Genomic DNA, 8,790 nt, shown 5'->3' with positions numbered 1-8,790 from the left:
CGCTTCCCCGACTAGCTCAGGAGCTCCGCCTCGACTCCCTCTTCCTCCCCACCGCTCCACAGCTCCCCGGAAGCCCTGCATCGCCGCCACGTCGCCGTTCCCCTCTTCGGGCTCCGACCACCGTCGCCGTCGAATTCGCCGTCTCCAGCGCGTCCCCGAGCCCGCTTCGACGCCCACTGCAACCGCGGTGAGCTACGCCACCGTTTCCCCCTCTCCTTCCCCTCGTTCCCTCACCATAGCCACCTCCCCACCACGGCCGAACCTCCGCCGTCGCCGAGCTCGCCGTCGACGCAGCTCCGGTGACCATTTGGTCACCCCGGCGAGTCCAACGAGTTCGCAAGACCCCGTAGAGCATCCCTAGCGCCTCGCTTTGCTCGACTTCGAGCTCCAGCACCGTTCCCGTGCACGACCGAACCCCGGCGGCCGCAGCCGAGCTCGCCGCCGTCGACTCCGGCCACCCCGACCCCAACGGGCTCCGCCAAGAGCTGCGGGTTGGCCTCAGCTCCACTCCGGTGGTCTCCGCGGTCCGTTTGGTGGCCGAAATGACCAAAACCACTTCCGCCGCCGCGTCGGGCTCGCCGGCGGCTAAACGCCGGTGCAGCCGACTCGGGTTTGACCACGGGTGGGCCCTGGTTGACTCCCCTGAGTCAATGACAGGTGGGGCCCAGCCCTGTTAATTAAATAGGATTAGTTTTAATTAAGTTTTAATTAAAATAATCACCCTGACATGCGGGACCCACTGTCAGGTTTGACCTGGACCAGTTCCGTTGACCTGCTGACGTCACACTGACGTCAGGCTGACGCAGTAATTGATTTTCTGGATTTAATTTAAATCAGGAAATTCCAGAATATTATTTAAACTTCAAAAATTCATAACTTTTATTCTGTAACTCCAAATTGGACAAATTATATATGAAAAATGATCAGAAAAATCCAATCTATCCATCTGTACTATTTTCATGCATGATCAAACAAGTTAAATTGATGTTTTAAGCAGAACAAGGAAAAGCACTTTAAAAGGCCATATTTGAATTTGAAATTTGAATCCTTGATTCAAATTTGTTCAAACCCTTCTGGTTTTAGTTGCATTAGCCCAATACACTCATATTGCCATGTTTCATGCATGCATCATATTGTTGCACATTGTTTGGTGATGTTTGTGTATCGGTGCTCTCTGCGACAGCTTCTGTCCCCGAGGAGTACCGTGATTACCCTAACGAAGAACCGTATCAGTGCATCGAACCATCAGGCAAGCAACCAACCATTTGATCATATCGATACAATCCCATGTTCTCGCTCCTGCTCTCTTTTACTGCATTAAGACAACGCGTTTCAAACTGCTGTGTGCTACGATAGTTGAACCCATTTCCTCTGCATGACCTGTCATTGCCACAGTAACTAGATGAAACCCACTAGCATGTGTAGGAGTTGCTTGAGCCATATGTATGTGTTGTTCCTACCTTGCTATGCCTGCTATGCTTAGAGTCGTGTCAGGTCTGGTTCATCTGGGTGATGGGCTGGAGTGAAATGATTATGTCGGTAATGAGAGTGGTGTGGTGAACACGATTTGGTAAAGGTATCGATGAAAGGCCATGTAGGAGTACATGGTGGGTTGTTTCATTGAAGCCGACCTTAAGCACTGAGATCTGTATGCGTGATTTAAGATACAGCTACTACCATGCATTGGGCCCTGAAATATGACCCCGCTCGACTTCTTATTCACCCTAGCTCTCTGTCCAGGAGTTGCAAGTAGTTTCTGGTGTTTGTAGCCTACTGGAGGCCGTGGACAGCGCTGACCGTAGGGGTGGGCTGTGATGCGGTAGGTACGTGGCACGGTGTACCGAATACCCGTTAGGTATCTCGGGAACCCTGTTCACATCGTTCGGGGCCGTATGGGGAACCTCGGCCGGACTCCCTGCGGATGGAACCTGAATAGGCGATAAACCTGGACTAGAGGCTCGAGTGTTTAGGTAGGTCGTGGTCTACACCCACGTCGGCTTTCGCTTGAAGTCTGCCGAGCACATGTCGTGTGCAGACGCTAAGTGGTGGAAACATGTATGAAGAAGTACACCCCTGCAGGGTTATCATAATCTATTCGAATAGCCGCGTCCGCGGTAAAGGACTACTTGGTTGCCTATACAGTTCATAGACAAGTAAATGGAAACTACTAAAAGCCTCAAGACAAGTGTGAGTGCCGAGGATGGCTCTTCCGTAGGAAGACGGAGATGGATCCTCGGTAGTGTATTGAAGTGGTGAGTAGTGGACTCGTGTGCGCAAAACCATTTCAAGTTGGAGTATCGTAGGATAGCCTAGCCAAGAGTAAAAAGCTGGCTTGCTGCAATAACTCCACCAACCCTTTTTGATACTATGCATGTATGTAGGATCTGATGTAAGTCTTGCTGAGTACCTTTGTACTCATGTTGCTATAATCTACATTTTTACAGAAGACGCTGCAACCCCTTCTGATGGGTTCTATGTAGACGTTGACATCAACGAATAGGCTAAGGACCCAGGTGGTGACCCTGAGCTTGTGAAGGACCACGTAGTATAGCTAGACTTTCCAGGCCTCTTTTATTTTACTAGTTGTCTGTACTCACACAAGTTACTTCCGCTGCTGGTTTGTATGACTGTATGACTTGTATGTGGGGTCGTGAGACCCGTACCTTTGTGTATGTTATGTATGGCTCACTGAGCCTTAAATAAAGTACTTGTGTCATAGAGTCATGTTGTGATGCTTCGTTGTATTTGCACATATCGAGCATATTGTGTGTATGATTGAAATGCTTGGTATGTGTGGGATCTGACTATCTAGTTGTTTATCTTTAGTAGCCTCTCTTACCGGGAAATGTCTCCTAGTGTTACCGCTGAGCCATGGTAGCTTGCTACTGCTCTGGAACACTTAGGCTGGCCGGCATGTGTCCTTCTTCGTTCCTGTGTCTGTCCCTTTGGGGAAATGTCACGCTTTGAGTACCGGAGTCCTGTTAGCCCGCTAGAGCCCGGTTTACCGGAGTCCTGTTAGCCCAGTGCTACAGCCCGGACCCACTTGCTGATGACCGACACGTTCGAAGCTGGGTCATGGATGCCTGTCCCTGTAAGTCTGTGCCACTTTGGGTTTACGACTAGTCATGTCAGCCCGGGCTCCTTATCATATGGATGCTAGCGACACTATCATATACGTGAGCCAAAAGGCGCAAACGGTCCCGGGAAAAGGTAAGACGACACCCGTGGGGATACCGTGCGTGAGGCCGCAAAGTGATATGAGGTGTTACCAGCTAGATCGATGTGACATCGAGTCGGGGTCCTGACAGCGTTGGCATCAGAGCCGGACTGCCTGTAGTTCTCCAAGCCAAACTGGTCGATGTTGAGTCTAGAAATTCTTTAGTTATATGTAGGGGAATTGTTTGTGGGTTGGAACGTAAGGCTCTTTTACTCCTTATACCTTATGACTTTCTGATCTGAGTCAGTCCATTCTTCTACCGGGGGTTAAGGAATTAGGATCTGTTCTCTCTATCAGGATCACGAGTTACTAATCAGTAGTACCTTATAAGTTTGATGGATACAAGCCTAGTTCAGTTCTACTACCACATTATGTTGTTAGAATGGATCCAGAACTTTGATATGATGATGTTGAGTGTGTATGAAATCCTTTGTCAAATGTCTCAAAATCCTTCTTGAGCATTTACAGCTGTTATGCTGCCGAAATTTCGCTAGAAATTCTAATGCCTTTGCATTATGATTGTGCTTTCAGATGGCCACTCGCGACCTTAATCAAGTGGTTCGCCTGACTCGATGCCTAGATGTACCCGGCCATACTGCTAAGTTGGTCAGGGTAATGACTGAGGCTGGATATCGCTGGTATCCCGAGTACACGGTCGAAGAGCAATTCCGAGACTTTAATCAAAGCCAGTATCTCTGCACTGTCAGGATATTTCCATCTTATCCTGGATCTACCGAGCCTCTTCACTGCTCCTATGGACTCGGGGTTACTATTGAGATGGCTGTGCAGGACGCCGCCTACTCTATGATGACCATTATGCGAGTCAGATCTGGGTTATTTCGGGACTCTGATTTCCGGTATATGCCAGGATCACTTCCGGGAGCACAAGGGTATCTCCAGGCTATCTATGCTGACCCCACTCAGGAGGATTCACGGACTCGCACCACTGCTGAGATGCTCGAGGATAAGGACCGTGAAAATCGGGCCTTAAGGTTAGAGCTTTTCAATACCCGTGCTGACCACTGGGCCACTTTGACTCGGTTCGCACCGGCGGTGCAAGCTGGATATTCAGATATGCGTGATCTCTATCCTGTGAGATCTGCTCTGCCAGACGTGATGGTTTGGCGTGATGTAGGAGGCATCACCCCACCTCGCGGTCCCCGCAGGCCACCGTTTGTTGGTCCAAGGCCTCATCCTAGCCCCTATGGTCCACAAGCTCCGCGAGACCGTCTGTTTCCAGATGATCATGTTGAGCTCCCAGGCTATGGAGGTGACTTCTACGAGGACTACTACGGATCGGTCTGAGTTAGTGGTAGTATCACTAGTTCGCACTAGCTGTGTCGTCTATCGTCCCGCATGACTCGTGGGATATGACCTAGTTTGTACTCCTTCCGGAGGTGTAGAAAAATAATGTATAGGAGCTTGGAATGCCTCCGATGAGATGTAATCCTCTTTTCACCGTAATAGTACTTTGTTTGGTCTTGTACTAAACCCTGTATGGTGTGTATGACGATGGAATAAAAGAAGCAGTTTCTGTATCTACCATGTCATACGGATGATCATCTTGCATTCCGAGTTATTTCTTACATTATGAATCCTATGTCGGAATTTTACCATCCTGACTAAATCATTGTCTTGTTTACCTAGGATGGTCAACACGCGCGCTAACCCTGCTTCTCAGGAGCAGGCCGAAGGCAGTGAAGCCAGGGATGTAAATCTTCCTCATCCTCCTTCACTAGCCGAGGTGATGATGGAAGCTGAGAGAAACAAGCGGGAGACCAACCGTTTGTTGGAGCGTATTAAACAGAATACAGCACACCATCAGAGGGCTAACGTGGTGTCACTCAGTGATTTTATCAAATTGCATCCACCCACATTCCACCACTCCGTCGAGCCTCTCGACGCTGATGACTGGCTTCGCAGTATCTCTCACAAGCTGCGTTCCGCGCTGGTAGCGGAGGCTGACAAGGTCACCTTTGCTGCATATCATCTTGAAGGCCCCGCCAGTCTATGGTGGGAGAATTATGGAGCTATGCGCCCAGCGGGCCATGTCACTACTTGGGCTGAGTTCAGCGAGGCTTTCCGTGAACATCACATTCCGGAGGGTCTCATGGACCGTAAACGTGAAGAATTTTGCAGTTTCACCCAAGGCCGACTTTCTGTGGATGCCTATAGCAGGGAGTTTGGTAATCTCGCCCGATATGCAACTGAGGAAGTGTCTACTGACGCCAAGAAGCAAGCAAGGTTTCGTAAGGGCCTTAGTCCTGAGCTTCGCCGCGACCTCCGTCTGCATGAGTGCACATCTTTTTCGAAACTTGTCAACAAAGCCATCAGTGCTGAAACTGGTCAGACTGACTATGACGCAACACGCAAGCATGGCCGTGACATGGGTTCCTCATCCGGCGCTGGTCCTCAGAAGCGCCGCGTGTGGGTACCCAACACCGCCCTGCCACCCAGGTTTACACCGAGGCCATCCTTCCAGGCGCCTCGCCCCGTTCAACAGTCTGCTCCGGCCAAGCCCTATGGAGGTCCAACTAACAATGCTCCTCCACGTACCAGTTCTGTGACTTGTTTCAAGTGTGGGGAATCTGGTCACTATATGCGTGAATGCCCCCAGACCAACCCCAATCAATCTGCTAAAGCTGTTGGCCGTGGCAAGCCGACAGGAAAAGTATTCCACGCCAAGCCGGTCACCGCTTCACGTGGCCATGTCAACTGTATCTCTGCCGAAGAAGCTCAAGAGGATCCCAACGTCGTTCTCGGTACGCTTCTTGTTAACTGCCACCCGACATCTGTCCTTTTCGATACAGGAGCCTCTCATTCTTTTATATCTGAAAACTATGCTCGCTTGCATAACGTCGCATTCGGTGATATGCCAACCTCTATGGTAATTCAAACTCCGGGATCCAAATGGCAAACTTCTAGAGTAAGCCATGGAAATGAAATCCAAGTCGACAGACTTGTTTTCCTTGCGTCTTTGATAGCCCTTAAATCTTCAGATATTAATATCATTTTGGGTATGGACTGGATGTCAGCTCATCAAGCCAAAATTGATTGCTTCTCTAGGACTGTTCAACTCACCCATCCTTCGGGGAAGATAGTCAATGTCTTGACCCGAATAGCCAAGCAACAATTATATTCTCTTAACGCCAGCCCTTTGCCAGACCTTGAGGACGTTCCGGTAGTCCGTGACTTCCCGGATGTCTTTCCAGAGGAATTGCCAGGTGTTCCACCTGACAGGGATGTTGAGTTTGTAATAGACCTCATTCCAGGAACCGTTCCGATTGCTAGAAGACCTTATAAGATGGCACCCCTAGAACTAGCCGAGCTTAAGAAACAACTCGATGAGTCCTTGAAAAAGGGTTTCATCCGACCTAGCTCATCTCCGTGGGCTTGCCCCGTCCTATTCGTCAAGAAGAAGGATGGTACGGACCGGAATGTTGTAGATTACCGACCTGTTAATTTGGTCACAATCAAGAACAAATATCCACTTCCCAGGATCAACGACCTGTATGATCAGCTCGCTGGATCCTCAGTCTTCTCCAAGATGGATTTGAGGTTGGGCTACCATCAAATCAAAATCAGAAACGGGGACATTCCTAAAACGGCCTTTGTTACTCGTTATGGCCAATACGAGTACACCGTCATGTCCTTCGGATTAACCAACGCTCCAGCCACCTTTTCTCGGTTAATGAACTCAATCTTCATGGAGTATTTGGATAAATTCGTCGTGGTTTACCTCGATGATATACTCATCTACTCCAAGAACGAGGAAGAACATGCCGAACATCTAAGGCTAGTGTTGCAGAAACTTCGAGAGCATCGCCTTTATGCCAAATTTTCTAAATGTGAATTCTGGTTGTCAGAAGTGACCTATCTGGGTCATGTAATATCTGGTAAAGGTATTGCTGTTAACCCTGAGCGAGTTCAAGCCGTTCTTAATTGGACTCCACCTGAATCAGTCAAGCAAGTTCGGAGTTTCTAGGCTTAGCGAGCTATTGCCGTCGCTTTGTCGAGAACTTCTCCAAAGTTGCCAAACCTCTAACCGAACTCCTCAAGAAAGATAAGAAGTTCGAATGGACTCCACAATGTGAGCACAGCTTTCAGGAACTGAAAAGACGCCTGACTTCTGCTCCCGTACTGGTACCGCCAGACTTCTCTAAGGACTTTGTTATCTACTGCGACGCCTCGCGACAAGGACTAGGTTGCATTCTCATGCAAGATCGACACGTAATTGCCTATGCTTCACGGCAATTGCACCCACATGAGGAGAATTATCCCACTCATGATCTAGAGCTTGCAGCCGTAGTCTATGCACTTAAGACCTGGCGACATTACCTCCTCGGTAATCGTTGCGAAATATTCACTGATCACCAAAGTCTGAAGTATATTTTCACCCAACCGGATCTGAATCTCAGGCAAAGACGTTGGGTTGAATTGATCACAGACTTCGACTTAGGAATAACCTACACCCCAGGGAAAGCCAACGTCATGGCTGATGCGCTAAGTCGTAAATCTTATTGTAACAACCTGATGTTACAACAAAGTCAACCGCTTCTCCATGAGGAATTCCGGAAGCTTAACCTTCACATTGTTCCTCAAGGATTTCTCTCCACCTTGGTGGCGAAACCTACTCTTACGGATCAAATCATTGTTGCCCAGAAGCGAGATAAGGGAATAGCTAAGATCAAGGAGAACATTGCTAGCGGAGGTGCTTGTTGTTTCTCCACAAATGATCATGGTGTTGTGTACTTTGAGAACCGTCTAGTGGTTCCCAAGAACCAGCATCTACGGCAGTTGATCCTTAAGGAGGCTCATGAATCTCCTCTCACTATTCATCCCGGTAGTACTAAGATGTATCAGGACCTACGCCAGAGGTTCTGGTGGACTAGGATGAAGAGAGAAATTGCTCAGTATATTGCTAACTGCGACGTCTGTCGTCGTGTAAAAGCAGAGCACCAACGGCCTGCTGGCACCCTTCAACCCTTAGCTATTCCTGAATGGAAATGGGATAAAATTGGTATGGATTTCATTACCGGTTTTCCCAGGACTAAGAGAGGGAATAATGCTATCTTCGTCGTGGTCGATCGTCTTTCCAAAGTAGCCCATTTCCTACCTGTTCGAGAGAGTATAACCGCTAGTCAGCTGGCAGACTTATACATCTCCCGAATAGTGTCTCTCCATGGTGTTCCTTTGGAAATTAACTCGGATCGAGGAAGTCTTTTCACCTCTCGATTTTGGGAAAGTTTCCAAAATGCTATGGGAACCCGTCTTTCCTTTAGCACCGCTTTCCACCCTCAGTCGAGTGGTCAAGTGGAACGCGTCAACCAAATTCTAGAAGACATGCTTCGAGCCTCTGTTATCTCATTCGGAATGGACTGGGAGAAGTGCCTTCCGTTTGCCGAATTCGCTTACAACAACAGCTATCAATCTAGCTTGGGTAAAGCCCCTTTTGAAGTTCTCTATGGACGACGATGTCGAACACCCCTTAACTGGTCAGAGACCGGGGAAAGACAATTCTTTGGCCCGGACATGATTCAGGAAGCAGAAGAACAAGTTCGTATCGTTCGTGA

This window comes from Triticum dicoccoides, chromosome 4B, assembly GCF_002162155.2.
Source record: "Triticum dicoccoides isolate Atlit2015 ecotype Zavitan chromosome 4B, WEW_v2.0, whole genome shotgun sequence".
Taxonomy (NCBI): domain Eukaryota; kingdom Viridiplantae; phylum Streptophyta; class Magnoliopsida; order Poales; family Poaceae; genus Triticum; species Triticum dicoccoides.
Note: the sequence above shows the minus strand (reverse complement) of the source record.